Source organism: Vicugna pacos, chromosome 2 (genome assembly GCF_048564905.1).
Source record: "Vicugna pacos chromosome 2, VicPac4, whole genome shotgun sequence".
NCBI classification, from domain to species: domain Eukaryota; kingdom Metazoa; phylum Chordata; class Mammalia; order Artiodactyla; family Camelidae; genus Vicugna; species Vicugna pacos.
The window spans coordinates 421,232-435,311 of NC_132988.1; positions in this window are offsets into that span (position 1 = coordinate 421,232).

Sequence of the window (14,080 nt, forward strand, 5' to 3'; positions counted from 1 at the left end):
CTGGAGGGAATAGATGCTGAAAAGGCAGGCTAGGGTCAGACCGTGTGGTGGGTTATGAGTGACAGGAGAGGGTTGTTCAGGCAGGCATGAGAGAACCCTGTGGGCGTCCCAGCTGGGGTGTCACGCCGAAGGGAAGAACAGAGATATAGACTTTGCCACTTATTAGCTGTGTGACTTTGAGCAATATCACCCCACATCTCTCTCTATATATATTCATCTGTAAAGTGACACAGTGACAAGGTCGTGTCATCAGAAGTATTAGCTTAGCTCTGATCCTCTTTGTCCAGTCCTGTCAGTGCTTCCCTGCAAGGTACCGCAACGGCTGCCCTTACCCTGAGACGGGAGGGCATAGAGGGACAATGTAATTCCCGAGGGCAGGAAGGGGTTGCCTTAAAAGCAGACATGTAACCGCCTGCAGCTGCAGACCTGCAGGCAGTTTGGTTGACGGTCCTTGAGAGGACTTTGGAGGCCTTAGCGTCGTCTTAAGTCTTGTTTCCCCTTGGGGACCGGATTTGCCTTTGGGGATTGATGTTGAAGATTTGAGCTTCTGCAAAGCTGTTTTCAGAGATGTGTATATACGTAAAATATCATATAAAATAAAATGATTTATTTAACGTGTGCGACTTTGTAGCTGTTAGGAACAGCTCTGTTGGCCTGGTCTCCACGGAGGACACCAAGGGTGAGCAGAGCGTGCAGTAGGGCAGGCAGCCTGCAGTGCTTCTGTGGGGTGTTCTCCCCAGCAGGGCGCTCTGCTGAGTTGAGTCTTCTATGAGTTTGGTTGCCAGAGGAGCAGACAGCAAATTAATGAGTTCTGGAGGGATTGTATAATGACAGGAAGAAATAGGAACCTGGAGATTTTCCAGACTGAAACACGCTTTTGGTTCCTGATTCAGTGTGTTCCATTACAGAACTGATGAGTTGTGTCTATTCTGGAACGTCATTGAAATAAACGTTCAGCCTAAATGTTAAGGGCTTTTTTTATTTGGCTGGAGGACTCGAGCCGGGATGACATCCTCTCACATCACTCTGAGGGACTGCTCCCAAGAGGTAGGGGAGGAGCTAGGATATATAGAAGCATACAACAAGGACCAGGTAATTGGAACAATAAAATATTGCTTGTTATCTAAAGAAAACCAGATATCTCAAGTTCAAGTATTTACTGCTTTTCTATGTATGGTGAGAAGCAAACATCTGGGTCTTTGAATTCATTCTTTTGGCAAGCACCTGGCTATCTAGGGCCAGTATCCTGTCCTTTCTTACTCTGAGTCTGCTCAGAGGGCACCACTGTGAGTGGCTGAGAGGCCGGGCTGCAGGCATGTACTCGCTGGGGGTTGGCAGCAGCCGCTGATGACTTGGATTCAGCATTCTTTGTTTACTGTCATGGATGCAGTATTTTCATTCACATTGTAGTATTTTCATTCACAGTGCTCCCGTTTGGTCCTAAATTCGACCAATATTTTGAGAGACATTTCATGACCAATTTTGTCCCACGGTGCTAGGATGGCTCATTCCTAGTTCAGGTGAAAAATCTTCTGAGTTGCCATTCAAGGTGTAATTTTTTTTTATCAGGCCCTGTTGATAACTAAAAGTTATCTGGATCACCTGTCTTACTAGTCTATTATGATCCAGAAAGTGTTAACCCTTCTTTGCTCATTTCCATACCTAGAATCACACTATTATATTTATTTTATTCAGGGTTATAAATTTTATCTGTTTCTTCAAGATGTTTAGCCATCATCAATCTTGTGGGCCTAGTTACACATTGGGAAATGTAACAGACAACAATTTTATAAAATAGGTTATAAATAATACAGCTAGTAATGTTAATAAAGTCACGAGTAAGAATTTAATAGTCGAGAAGTTGTATTTTTGGGTTAAAATTTTGCTTGTGTTTCTGAGTTTGATCCTATGAGAAAGTTCATATTTTATGGTCAGGGTCAGAGCAGGTATTAATTGGCCAGGTGAAATCTCCCACCTTGTAAGATCAACAGTGGCCTAAACAGAACTATAATTTCTTTTTAGAATTACATTTCTGAGGGCTATCTAGTTAGAGCCTTGGAGTAGGGAAACCCACCAAGGTAACACAGAAGTACTAGACAGGTAATTTATCATAAACTTAACAAGTGGAGTAGTTCATAATCAAAGGTTGGAGAAATTACCAAAGTAATTGGTATACAGTCCTGGTCCGGTGTCTTGGGTCAGCTGTCTAGCTCAGATGGCGTCTTCTTCTCATCCTGGTCTGGTAGCTTTTTCTCCATTTGGGCATTGTTTTAAGGTGAGCAGCGCTCGATAGGCCAGTGCACTGCAGGGGATGTTTCTGATAGGAAATGAATCCGAGACTCCGTTTCCTTCAGCTTTGGTTTGTATGGTCTAGTTAAGAGTACCTGAAAAAGGGTCCTTCCATTCAGGTTGGAGGCAGTTCTTTAAGTCATGCCTGTTGCAGTATGTATAATCCCCTGGCTGCAGGTCATGAGGCATTGGAACTTTACCCAAGGATAGATTACTGAGCTTCAGAACAAACCTAGAGTATCCTTTTCATAATTCAATTAAACTGTACAGTAATGTGACATAACAGCAAGGAATGATCTGGGAACTGTCTTAGTAAATATGGACCTCAATTAACAAAACTAGAATTTAATATCCACTAAAATATAATTTTTTTCCCTCTTAAGTTACCCTCAGTTTTCTCAAATATAGCCAAATCAAGATTAATTTTTTACAAGTTAAGCTTGATTATTTGATCATATAGGCTTTTTTAAATTGGCTGTGTTGGAAGTTTTAATACGGAGTCTCAGGGTAGAATGCTAAGGTTTTCTAAGGCCAAGAAAGCCACGTCAAGGCTTTTCATGGGTTTCTGCCTTACAGATTTAGGTAAATTCTTTTCTCTTTAAAATCCTTAAAATACCTTTATACTCCTATATCTGTTAGGAGATGATCTCCCTAATTTGTTTGATAAAGCCACTGGGGACCTAAGTGTTTTTAGTCTCTTGAGGGATCAGATAGAGAGAAATATAACTGTTCCAAGTGTGATTACATAGGTATAATGTATCAAATTGCTGTGAACCATAACTAGCTTAAGGAGAAGAGATTCTTTATGTCTGGGAAACAGGTTAAAAGCCACTAGTATTTCAAACAATATCAAAAATTATAACCATATTCAACAGGTTAATCAGTCCCATGTAACTAATTCTTTTAATGAGAGTTTTCATTAGAACTTTAAAATGTCTTACCCAGTTTAGTTCACTGCTGTAGTGTGAAATTTATTAGAAATCAGTAAATCTCCTTGAAGAGAAAGCATTTTGCAAAGCCATCAGAAGAAAACAATTAACTGTCTATAAATGACAAAAGATTTAAAAGCATGGTTAAACACCATTACACTATAATCAATAAAGAAACATGTTCTCTATACCCATAATTATCACTGGTAACATTTCAGATATACCAGAATTTTAGGGAGTCCATATAATTTCTACAATATCTATATTAATAATATTGGCTCATTCAATATAACCTTAGAAGTTTTATGATTCATTTGACAATTCCATGTTATTTAAAATGCCAAATGAAAATTTATAGTTTAAAATCTCTCTTTGGGATATTTCAGGGGCCTTCTGTAGCATCCCAAACTTAACTGGAGATTAAAAGAATTTTAATTAATTAAATTAATTTTTATTTAATTAATTAGAATTTTATATTTGGGGAGCTTTTTGAAAGATTTCAGAACACTTGGTCAGATAAACATATAGAACACTGTAAAGTAGTACTAATTCATTAACAAGAAAATACGTCAAATGTAAAGGCAGAACAGATCAGCTAAGTGGTATAAGAAGTTTTACAATCTGTTACTGAAGGTGGATTAACATTTTAAGAAAATTTTTTCCTCTTAACAGAGAGAAAAACAATTCTAATCTTGTACCAGCTTACTTCTAAGATTCATTTACGTTGCCCAATTTGTTTCTAAACTTAGCCAATTCTGACCATGTACAAAACTCTTTCCTCGGGGTTCCTTTTCCACAAGCCTTCCACAGCTTTCTATACTTATATTAGTGTGTCCCTTATTTTTCTTCCATTCAGAAGTAACCAGGTTCAGGAGAAAGTCACTATTTTTCATTAACAAAATATAATTCCATTCTTATATCTTCCTTTACATATTTATATTACTTTCCTAGGATACTGAGATCATTCCCTTACTAATAGAGACTATTTCCGTGTGGCACCAACCATATATTAATATTTCTATACACCTTTAGTTTCACTGTAAGAGGAAGTTAAATGTTAAGTAATTCGTATTTCAATGTTATTTTATCTGAAAATGGCATAGCTATTTAATAAAATCTTGTAATTTAACTTAATTTAGCACAACACTAGAATTTAAAGATACCAAACATTTAGAGATTATCTTAAGCATACATTTTAAAAATATATTTTAAATATTTACCCAAAGCTCTCATCTCATTTGCATTTAATTTACTTAAAATTTTACCACAGCACATTACTTTTATTTCTTTTTTGACAAATCTGCAACAGATATAACAGGATCTTATTTGACTTTCATTAAACCTAGGTACAGTAAAGGTATTATACATAATATTGATGACTTTAAAGATGTCTATATTAATTAGAACATACTTAAACTAAACAATATCAAATATTATCTTAATATTGAATATTTTCCAATTCACATGACGCTGAAAGTCAATTTGTTCAGTTTTTATTTTAAAAATACTTAATGTTTAAGCTCTTATATTTTTATGTCAATTAAGCAGAGCTCTTTGACTTTGAATTTTTTTTCTTTAGCAGTAGAAATATCTCACTTCTATAATGTGTACACAGGCTTATAATCAGACAAAAGCTAGAGATCTCATAGCTTCACTTTAAAACTTACTTATAAGATAGGTATAATAATAGTTGGAGTAAGCTGAATTTGCTTGCTCAAATCACTAAGGCTTACTATTTATGAAACAGACAGTTAAAATTTCTTCACAAAGTCTGAAGGACCCGTCAGAGTTCTGAGTTCTAATATGCCAAAAATTTCTTGGCCTTAAGTTTTATTTCGTTGAGCTATTTAGGCTCAGTTCTAGGTCACTGTTTGTTGTATTTATATTTCTGATCTGCAAGACAAAGACACTGACTTCCAGGTCCCCAGATAACTGCTCTGTCACCCAGGCCGTATTTTATCTCCTTAATTGGCATTTTTGTATCAGTGAGAAGAGCTGTAAACAAAGAATTCCATGTTTTAAAACTTTAAGGTTTACTTAATTATGTCTTCCAAAACTTGCATAAGGCATTTAGTAAGGTCTCTTTTCCTTGTGTTATAAGTTAAACCCAGGGTAAACCTGTATTTTTTTATTAGCCACTCAAATTAGTTTTTAGTTTTACATTATATTGGAAGGCTTATGTAACTATATTGGTTTATTTTAATTTGTTCAATTAATATTTTCATAGGGACAGATATGTGCCCAGCCTTATAATACCAAGAAGGGGAAGCGTTTTTCCTCTGAAACATATGTATCCCACAACATAAGCAAAAGTTTTGTTTAAAGACCATTTAAATATACCAATTTCACAAACTTTTATCTCAATTTTATTAAATCTTATACCTTTAATTTTTATATTTATTAAGTTTAATCAATAATTCTTATTTCTAGAAGGAGTGCCAGAAACCTTTTTTTTTGTGTGTTTGCATTGTATATAATTTTATAGAAGTCTCTAGGATGCCCAAGTTTCAGCCAAAGAGCTTAGGCACTTCTCAGTTTTTAATTTCATTAATTGGTCTGTTATCCCAATTATTGATCAAGTATTTCAGTCTATATATACATATATTTTAAACTGTGGTAAATAAAATGGACTTGTTTGAACTTTAATCTTGGGGGGGAGTAGGCGAACTATTTGGCCCTTTTTTTTTTAACTTTACGTTGTGTAGTATCAAAACCTTGTTTGTAAATCCAAAAATGTCCATTTTATTTATTTGATTCAAAATAACCATATAAAAATATTTATCCTTTTGGGATAAGCCACTTATTTTTTCGACATTTTTACAATCATTTTTCCAGTTATTCAACCTAATTAACATTAATTATCCTAAATTTTTATTAGCATATCTAGAAACATTTATCGGGAAGGAAAAACACAAATGTAGCTTTTCAAACCAGTTTTATTTTTTTAACTAAGTTCTTAGGTTAACCATTAGATATATTTTTCTACATTTAAACTTGATTTTAATAGATACCAATAAAACAGCTGTTTATAATGAGATCTCTTTAAACTTTCACCAATTAAAAAGTTTTTCCAAATTAAAATATCCATCATATGGCCATCAAATTATATACAAATATATATATATATATATATATATATATAGTGATTTTAAACCAATAAGATGAAGAGGCCCTTCCACATGAGAGTCGGGGTGTTGCCTAAATGAAATTCAAAGGTTTACTCTCCAAAAGCTAAAAGCCTTTGTGGTCCAAGCTGATGCAACAAAGTTTAAGATGACAAAATATCTGAAAATTGTTACAATCAAAGAATTGCTTAGAATCCCAATTTATTTGCGTGGCCACCATATGTACACAATACTTGAAACTTTTGTATGGCGGAGTCCAAGGTTTCCTTTAAAAAATAAACTAAACATACATATACATACATACACACACTTAAAACACACAAAGATAAAACATTTAAATTTCAAGGACACAGGAAGAGAAATCCAAGTTCCCCCTAAAGGGGATTTTGTTTTTATAAGTTCAGAATTCCAAAAAATGCTTTTATCAGGCCTGGTTAGTTATTTTCAGAGTAAGTTTTTTTTTTCCTTATTCCCAATTAATGTTGTAAGTTTTGTATGTACATAAGCCTGGCTGGGGTAATAGTTGGAGACTGGCAATCTGTCATTTATTTTTCTTTTCTTTTCTTTTCTGTTCTTTATTTTTTTTGAAAGTTCTATTCCCCATTGTAAGGTCGGGTTCTCAAAATAAATTTGCTAGTAAGATTTCCCACAGGGACAACCTTGTGGCATGAAGTCTTTGTCTCTACCACTCCTGGAAGACTCTCTGTCACCCGAGAAAGCTGTCACCAGCCAGGAGGATGTTCCGAATTTTGGAGTTGAAAGTTTCCTCATAAGAGTTTTACTTTTATCCTGAAAAATTCAATGGAGGTAACCAAATTGAGGAAAATATTAGATCAGAATCTTACCTAACCACTCAGTCCTGAACCCAGTGTCTTCCAACTTGGACTCACTCGGGATGTCTCCACTGGGTGAATATTTTCCTCATATGTTTCCACCAGCCCCACTTTGGACATATCCTCTAGGTGGGTATTTCCTATTACCTTTCAAACAGGCCCCACCCAGTATGTCTCCACTGGGTGGGTAATTCACCTCAGTTTCTTTCAACTGGAGGGCCACGTACCTGGATACACCACCAGATAAAACTTAGGATCATCAACCAATATGTGAGATCTGAGAACCAGGAGAGACTCACCCAAATTCATCTGGACTCCCCGAGGAGGCGGATGGGCACAAAGGGCCACTGCTGGTACCAAGGCTCCGGTTACTCGGAGAGTTCAGGTGGAGAGAAATCTGCTGTGGTGCTTCATGGTGTCCAAAACTGTTGACTGAAATACATGTGCAGTCTAAAAGTTAAGAGTTATGTTTTATTTGGCGGGAGGACTCGAGCTGAGAGGACAGCCACACAGAACTCTATGAGGGACTGCTCCCAAGAGGTTGAGGAAGAGCTAGGATATATAGGAGCTTTACAACAAAGACCAGGTTGTTGGAACAATAAAAGATTGCTTGTTATCTAAAGAAAGCCAGGTATCTCAAGTTCAAGAATTTAGTACTTTTGTATGTATGAGAGGAAGCAAATATTTGGACTCACTGAATTCATATTTTAGACAAGCACCTAGCTATCTCGGGCCAGTAGCCTGTCCTTTCTTATTCTGAGTCTGCTCAGACGACACCATTGTGAGTTGCTGTAGCAGCTGGGCTGCAGGCCTGTCCTAGCTGGGGGGTGGTGGCAGCCTTTAATTACTTGGTTTCAGTATTCTTTGTTTACTGTCATGGTTGCAGTATTCTCAATCACATTGTAGTATTTTCGTTCACAGACTGATTATGGATAATCTGCAACCTTGGAAAGCAACCGAGATGGAATTACTGCAGGTACCTTCTGCTTTAATAAGCCGTGTGCAAACATAAACATGGAGGAAGCATGCACTTGGATTTGGTGGTGCAGGGAAGGGTTTCTGCACATTACAGGAGAACGCAATGCAGAAATCCTTAAGTCCACCTTTCTTTACTGTAGTGGATTCTGAGAACATTTTATGGTAATTAACCAACATTGACAAACGGCACAAATTGCATTTAAGAGCTGGATGGCTGAAACTTGTGTATTGGACAGGTGGAATTCATAGGCAAGTGGTCAGGTGGATTGGAGAGAGATGGAGCCAAGGCCTGGGCCCAGATTCCAGTTTAAATCGCCATTTCTTCAACCTAGGGCCTTGGAATAGAATTCAAATTCTATTAACCTGTTGGTGAATCTGTGAAATTGGCATGATAATATTCGTTTCATTCTGGGATTGTTGTAAGATCTAAAGAGTATTATAGCACACATGAAGCACTTAACGCACTGGCAGTTAGCAGCGTTCACTGTGTGGGGCCGCCCCGCTTAACATGTGTCAGAGCCGTAAAGGCAGCATTTGTCTGTTGAGGATGCACTTGTAGCCCCTTGGCTAGGTTATGAATTTGGTGATTTCCTTTAATCCTTGTAATTCTATGTGCCATGGAAAGTTATTTTCATGGACAGATGAGGAATCTCATGGTAAAAAGACTGTATAATTTGCCCAAAATCAGACCATAATTTTGGGTTCAGTGGCCTCGGTTCAGCATGGGCCCCTGGGCCTTCTCCCCTCTCTGTTCAGCACCAGAGCCAGATATGGAGTCGGCTGTTTCCCTGCCCAGGGTATCAGGCAGGCCGCAAGACACATCTGGCCCTGTGCTGCTTGAGCAAAAACTCCGAGGAGAGACAGTTACAAAAGGGATAAACATAAAAACAGACGACAGCAAATTGTGATCAGCTCTGAGAAGGAAAGGAACACGTCTCGCCGTGCAGAGCTGGGAGCTTTCCGGTCGGGGCTGCTCTGGGGGTGTTCATCTCAGCTAAACAAGTTCTGCTGCTGCACCAAGGCAGGAAGGCAGGGCGCGTGTGGCCAGGTAGACAGGATCTCATTGATCGTACTCATTCCCCATTAAGCGGCAGCTTTCACGGGCACTTACCTAGTAAACAGATGTGGGCCATAATCATCACGCACTTTGCTTGGTAGTTTTATTTGCCCCAGCTTTGAGATGAGGTCATTGAACCTAGGCAGTTTGCTGCATGCCCGTGATTACCTTGCAAATACCCCAACTGTTCTTTCAATCTAGACTGGTGTGGCTGTCATGCCCCAGCCCTGTGAATGGCATCGTGTAGCTTCTCCCAAGTGGCCCAAATGACTGACATTGATATGCTTAATTCGTTGGAAATGGTATGTGGCAATAATAGAAAAAGGTAGTAAGAAATTGTATGGAAAACTGGAAAAAACCTATTCTTCCCCAGCTGGGGGAGCGTAACCTGTATCATTCACCCTACTCACTGCCTGTCACCTCCTCCCTGCCGACTCCGTGTTCAGAAGCCACTCTGAGCCTTGGGAGAACATTTTTCCTCATGACACTTTTGACTACGACCCGCGACATCTCTGTCCCTGGTTAACTCTCTCTTCAAAGCCATTTAAATTTTTTGCAGGCTCCTCCACTCAGATGTAAGAATAGCCTCTTTAAACTTCTTGATGCAGCTCCTTAATGAAGATCTTGCGATGGAAACCTAACCAAAACTGGGATGTATGCACAGTGACTGCAACCTCAGCACATTGTGAGTTCATAATCAGAGGGGTGGGTGACTCAGGAAAGGCTTTTTTAAGGTAACAAGGGGAAAGTGAAAGGACGCAGGCTGTTTGAGAAAGAAACATCTCGGTCACAGCCAACAAGACATCTGTGTTCAGGATGGGGTGTGGCGAGTGCAGAGTTCTCACAAATAAAGAAGTGATGTGATGGGACGGAGGAGAGCTGGGTACTTTATTGGGGAGAAAAAAGTGGGCTGGACATTTCCTGGTTGAACAAGAGGATTGTGACATGATGTGCTTGTATTTTGGAGAGAAGGGTTTTGTGGGGACAGGCCTAGAATTACGCTGTCTGGCTGGGGAGTCAGCACAACAGAGAAACACAGAGATCCTGGCAGACCCCAAGGCCCAAGCTGGCGAGAGGCTGCCCGCAAATTGGAGCCCTGGAGGCTGGTTCTGTCCCTTAGCTGGGGACTCAGACCTCGCTTCACAGCCCAGTCCTGTTGATACAAGAATAAAAAGCGTTGGGCATGAGAAGGGCTGTGCCCCACGCTTTCGTTTAGCCCCTGGGATGTGCCCCAACAGATTTTGTTCTTTGACTTCATGCAGTAAAGAATTCAAGAGCAAGCCAGTGTTGAGTAAAGGTATATATATTCAGAGAGATACATTGAAATGCAAGAGAAACGTCACGAGGTGTGGGGGTTTGATGCACAGATTAGAAGTAGGTACACACTCCACAGACAGAGTGTGGGCCTTCTCCAAAGACGGAGAGAGAGTGGTGACCGCGAGGTGGCGCTGTGTTGCTTGTTTTCTTGGGCTTGGTGGTTTCATATGCTAATAAGTAGAAGGACCAGCCCTAGGGCAAGGGGCTGGGATTCCCAGGGAGTTGGCCATTTCCCACCCTTTGACCTTTTGTGGCTATCATTGGGACTGCCATGTGCCTGGGGCATGTTATTCACCACGTTACTATTACAATGGGTGTTTACTGAATCTCAAGATCTGCTAGAAGTTAAATCTCTTCATCCTGAGCCTCAAGGCCTATTGGGGGTTGAATCCTTTAACATTTTGATGTCAATTGCTGTGGCCTTCCTTGAATGGCTGTGCTCTTCCCCTTCCATCCTGTCTCACTGTGATGACACAAAGACATCAAAGGTCGGGCTCTACCTGTGCTCCTGCATTTAACGTCGGGAGGTGTGGGGTGGGCTTATGATGACTCTGAGTGGTGAGAAAGATGTTTCAGATTTTCCTACGTGAGACATGGGGACCTGACAGCAGCCTCCGCAGATTTATCTCACGGGCATTATCGCTTGTGTTGTTATGGAAACAACAGGCCAGCCAAGAAACAAGAATCACTCAGAGGGTTGGAGTACTGAGATTTATTACGCTGGCGCGCTCAGAGGGGCTTCTTTTCCAAAGCTCTGAGCACCTCCAAGACGTGAACATGAGGTTTTATAGGGTTAATTACAAGTATGGGGTTATTAGCCAATAAGGCTCAAACAACAAAAAGCAAGGAATCAGTACACTTAAGCTTATCAATTTGGAACAGATCCCGTTACTGACAATTGTTGTCCTTGGATTTACGTGTTAGCTTATTAGCCCAGTAAACTGACACTAAACTTCAGGTTTACCAGGTAGCTCAGCAAAACTTAGATCAGTAAACCGACACTTATCACACTTAGATTTGTGACTTAGCTTGTTAGCCGAGCTGGGGTTTTCCTTCACAGTGTCACTTATCTTTTTTATTTTTCTTTTTATCTTTTATTTAAGTATTTAATCCAAATTTAATATCAGAGTTTTTTGGGAAAGATATTTCTCTTTATCTTTTCTTTGGGGCTCTTTTGGGGAGCAGGTAATTAGATGCATTTATCTGTTAGTGGAGGCCCTGGGGCTTGAACCCAGGACCCCGTGCACGCTAAGCACACGCTCTACCACCCGCCCCATCATCTTTTTGCTTTAGCTGCCAAGAATCTTACAGCTGAATTTCTAGTCGGCCTTTAACACTTGCCCTGACTTCATGTAATCCATTTTTATGAGTTTATCTCCCCCTGGTTTCATTTAAGTATTGAATGTCCATTTTCTCTTCACTCTCCGTTTTGCCTTTTTGTTGTTATGGTTGTTAAGCTGTGTTTAAAAAAATGTTTAAATTCTCTTTTAGCAAGAGTCTGAATGTAAATATATATGTAAACAAACAGCACAAATAAATGCTTTTATATATTCTAAGCTGATTAGTAGTTACATAAAAACCGAATTGAATATTAAAGTGATAACATTTTAAAAATATTTTTTAATTTTTTATAGAGATATAGCTGATTTAAAATATGATATTAGTTTCAGGTGTACAAAAATGCTCCATTTATAGTTACTGTAAAACATTGTCTGTATTCCCTGTGTTGTAAGATACATCCCTCTAGCGTGTTTAAATTACATGTTGCAGTTTGTGTAAGAAAGTTGGGTAACGCAGAGTCTGGTACGTGGCTGTGTCTGACTCAGGTTCACGCTCACCCTGCCTGTCAGAGCTCAGGCCTTCACTCCTTTCTGCAGGGGAGCCAGTGGAGGCAGCTCTCATCAGTGCTGGCACCACCCTCTGAGTGGCAGTGACAGCAGTGACTGTGTGTGGACGTGCAAATTGTTGTTCCAAGAGCTTTATATGCGTTTCTGAATTTAATAATTAAAGCCTTCCTGTGAGGAAGCGTTTTAAGTTTTTAATGCATAATGCATTTTATTTTGATATTGATAGATTTCAAATCTCCGGAAAATTTACAGGAGTACTACAGTAAACGCTTAGATACAGTTCACCTTAAAGGCACTATTTGGCTTTTTGTGTCTGGCTTATTTTAACATAAAATTTCAAGGTTCATCCATATTGTAGCCTGCATCAGTACTTTATTCTTTTTGTTTGATAATATCCTTTTCCATTTTTTTTGGTTTTAGTCTATTTAAAAATATTTTCATTGAAATCTAGTCAGTTTATAATGTTGTGTCAGTTTCTTGTGTACAGCACAACACTTCAGTTAAATAGGAACATACCTGCATTCATTTTCATACTGTTTATAAACATAAGATACTATAAGTTATTAAATATATTCCCCTGTGCTATACAGTATAAACTTGCTGTTTATTCTTTACATACTCAGTATCTGCAAATCTTGAACTCCCAATTTATTCCTTCCCACACCCTCCCCCCTCTGGTAACCATAGTTTGGTTTCTGTGATTCTGTGTCTGTTTCTGTTCTGTAGATAAATTTATCTTATTGTTTCTTTTTTTTTTTTTAGATTCCACATGTGAGCAATCTCATATGGTATTTTCCTTTCTCTTTCTGGCTTACTTCACTTAGAATGACATTCTCCATGTCCATTGATGTTGCTGCAAATGGCATTATTTTATTATTATTTTATGGCTGAATAGTAGTCTATTGGACAAATATGCTACAACCTCTTTATCCAGCCATCTGTCAGTGGACATTTCGGTTGTTTCCATGTCTTGCTATTGTAAATAGTGCTGCTGTGAAGATTGGGGTGTAGGTGTCTTTTTGAATTAGGGTTCCTTCTAGATATATGCCCAGGAGTGGGATTGCTGGGTCACCTGGGAGGTCAAGGTTTTGTCTTTTGATGAACCTCTATACATTTTTCCACAATGGCTCCACCAAACTGCATTCCCACCACAGTGTAGGAGGGTTCCCAATTTTCCGCAGCCTCTCCAGTATTTATTGTCTGTGAACTTCTGAATGATGGCTATTCTGACTAGTGAGAGGTGATACTTGATAGCAGTTTTGATTTGCATTTCTCTGATAATGATATTGAACATTTTTTCATGTGCCTACTGGCCATTTGTGCGTCTTCATTGGAGAAATGTTTCTTTAGGACTCCTGCTAATTTTTGAATTGAATTGTTTGTTATTCTTTCTTATTAAGTGTAAAAGCTGTTTACATATTCTGGGAATTAAGCCCCTAGCCGTTTCATTTATTGCAAATATTTTCTCCCATTCCATAGGTTGGTTGTCTTTTTGTTTTGCTTACTGTTTTCTTAGCTGTGTAAAAGTTTGTAAGTTTAATTAGATCCCTCTTGTATATTTTTGGTTGTTTTTCTATTGCTTGAGTAGACTGCTCTAGGAAAACATTGCTGAGATGTATGTCAGATGTTTTGCCTATGGTTGTTTCTAAGAGGTTTATAGTGTCTTGTCTACATGTTTAATTCTTTAACACATTTTGAATTCATT